This window comes from Pseudomyrmex gracilis, unplaced genomic scaffold, assembly GCF_002006095.1.
Source record: "Pseudomyrmex gracilis isolate BER0280 unplaced genomic scaffold, ASM200609v1 scaffold_200, whole genome shotgun sequence".
Taxonomy (NCBI): Eukaryota; Metazoa; Arthropoda; class Insecta; order Hymenoptera; family Formicidae; genus Pseudomyrmex; species Pseudomyrmex gracilis.
This window is the reverse complement of record NW_018020784.1, coordinates 78,129-81,559: the sequence shown is the minus strand read 5'-3', so window position 1 is coordinate 81,559 and position 3,431 is coordinate 78,129.

The window sequence follows — 3,431 nt, the reverse complement described above, 5'->3', positions numbered from 1 at the left end:
AACACAGAAACAGAGATTAAAAGTGCATCCTTTGTCTGAGTTAATGAATACAGATTGTTTGCATTACTTGCATGACTGTAATTACAACAAAAGCAGGCGCTGCCGAACGTTAAATCACATAGTTTACTTTGTCTCGAAATTGATGCAACCAGTCTTTAAAGTATACATAATACATCGCACCACGTGAATTTTCTTCTCTCAGAATTATATAAAATTTATTACATTTTATCTTCATTTGACATTTCCGATCCAATCTTCGAGGTTAATTACGACTGTAAAGATCGTGCGTATAACTTGACCTTCTTGTTCTGAGAAAAAACGCTTGTCTATGAACAACTCGTTACCGTCATTTATTTCGCGTTACGAGTAATGTCACTTAAACCATTTTTACAAATTTATGCATTAGACGCCAAGCCATAGCCTAGCCATTTACGTTAGTGAAATTTTACTGCTTTACTTAAGGTCCTACGTTTCACAAACGCCTCCTGTCTCCGCGACACGGAGCTTATAAACATTTTACTGTGCTATATACGAAGAAAATATACTTTGAGTAGTCGGGAATGCAAAAATATAAATTATCCGACACGACGCAAAGTACAGTGATTTGCATCTCTTAAACGTTCTTTTTTTGTGAAGAGTTTTATGAATATGAATAAAGTAAATAGCACGGATCTTCGGTAGGTATTGTCCATACAATATTTTCTTTACGTAAGATACATGTGTATAAGAACTTGTTGCATAAAGCAGTTCTTTTTCGAAAATTACTTATTTTAATATTATAAAGTATATTAGATATATCAAATATAAATAAGTTATATATAGAGAAATGTAGGCGTTAGTAAATTATTCAGAATCGTCAACCAACAATAAAATATCGCGCAACGAGAGTTTCATATTTCTCATAAAAGTGATAATAGATTATCGATTGTAGGTTTTTATTTGAGCGTTTCTGCAAGTTGTAGCTATATGTCTCGGAATATAATAATGTATGTGTAATTGTTCGTGAACGTTTCGAATAAAATAAGTAATAAATTTAATAGATTTGTAAAATAAGTTACTAAATTTTTTCTAATTTTATATTCTGCCACTGCTAGTTTTATGCAAAAAAAACTATGTCTTAATTTTTCTTAAAAAACTATATATCTTAATTTTTTATCAACAATAACAATACTCTCTACGATAAAATGATATCGTTCTTATGATACAGTTTTATTTAATATTCTGCTTTTTAAAATATTCTACCAAATTATATGACAGTGACTGTTACATGAATATGGATTTTATCACTTCAAAATTAATGCGTCAAATTAACATTTTACAATAAATATGCAAATCGTATATGTATAAAAACTTGGTCATAAACCTGGTTGGAAAAAATGCACAATAAAATAACAAAATATTAAAGGTAGCTATGCAAGATATTTGCAACAGATTGTACATAAAATCAAAATTGTATAAATTTCTCTTGCAAATTTGTGCGACATTAACATTCTGGATATTAGCGTGTCAAAATTCATATATTGAATATTAAATATTACACAGTTTATAATAGTCGTAATAAAATTGCTGAAAATGTATACATATAATTACATACATGTAACACTCACAATGTAACGCCAATATTATATATTGACGATAAAAAGTACGAAATATTGATCGCGCGATCTTAATATATTTGATCCTGATTGCGAATTTGCGTTGCATATGCAATTTCCTAATGAGAAGCGATTAGCTCTTTTTTTTTTTAAGCCGTTTTGAAATTCCGTGATATAAATTCTCTGAGGAAATACCGACGGCAGCGCAATGGAGTACGATCAATTCTTCCCTCCGCTATTCACGACATACCTGTGTGTACACACTTACTTACCTGCCGGCAGGTTGATGACTGCCGTATAACAGGTCGATACCAAACCCGTAACTCCGTAACTGCATTGCAGACACTCCGACTACTCGGCACGATAAGTTACGCGAAACCTTTGTGCTTATTACGTCCGTGATTTTTTTCACGAGTACTTGTCAGTGTTTGCAATATTCTTCCCTATTAAAAATCTCCTCGACGTTTTCCTTTGCGCAAAATACTTTATCGGCAATGTATTATACTCTTGTAAAATATTATATCACACAACAATTTTACTGGCAACTTTACTAAACAGATACACCGAACACATCACGTCTACACTATTTTATTCCTTAACAGAAAGAAAAATATCAAACTCTCTAAAACTTTCTTCTTAACAATTGTATATTTTCTTCTTTATTAAAAAATACAATTATTAAGATTATACAATTATTCTTTTTTCTTTGTTAAAAAAAATACAATTATCTCAGTATAAAAGTTGAGTGTCTTTGATGTACCGAGTCTCTGTGCAGCTTCACGATCTTCAAAAAGCACATTTTATAAATTCTTCCTTGCAGTACTAGCAATTATTGCGTTTATTACATTACAATAAACAAAATAAACTTCTATCGCGTGACTTAATCAGGATATATCCCTGTTTTCTCTCTAACACATGCTTTTATCAACCAAATTTGCGTGTAATTGAGTTTCATGTATCGGTAAAATGCTTTCAGTGCGGCTAAAACTCGAGCATATATATTCGAGAGCGTTGCGTCGGTTTAATAAATGAACCAAACGGATCTTGTTCATACTGCTGATAACATATTTTTGTAACAACTGTCTCTCTTGACGGCGCAATAGACGGATATGCCTAGATTTGCTTTGTTCGGTTTGCTTAATTTCCTTCCGTGTTATATGTTACATTTCCAGCCGAACGTGTAATCGATGGTCATTCTGTATGGATTAATCGACGGCTATCCCGTGCTCACGACATATTACGTCAAACCTATGCAAACAAGGTACGATTGGTTTCCTCCATGCAGTTTATACAATAATCCCTAGCTTCTACGAGAGATCTATTATTTGTCATTACTCTCTCTGGCACGCAGATATTTCACTCCTGTATCTAACTACGATAATCGTATCGATTCGTATCGTGTAATCACTTTGTCATCAAATGCATTTTGAACTAAAAGATTTAAGTAACATTGGATTCGATATTAGTCAGCAAAAAACTTTAAGTAGAGTTAACCCTTCATGGACTGACATGGGTCTCCTAGACCCACTCAAAAATTTTAAATTGGTGTCTCTAGTTAGAATTAATTTTTTTTTTTAACGCTTACATCTCCAAAACTACTAGAGACTTTTTCAATTTGTTGTTTTTGATTGACACAGAATTGTTCAAACTTTCGATTAAAAAAAAACAATTGAAAAGATATTGATTTTTTGCGGAGATGTTTGATTTTAAAGTTGCATGGGTCTCACAAACTCAGTCAGTCCAACTAGTAGGCTGTTTTAGAAAATCAATTTACAAAGGGTTAAATTGCAACATATAAGTAGATTTTTCTTATACATGACATATATATAGATATAT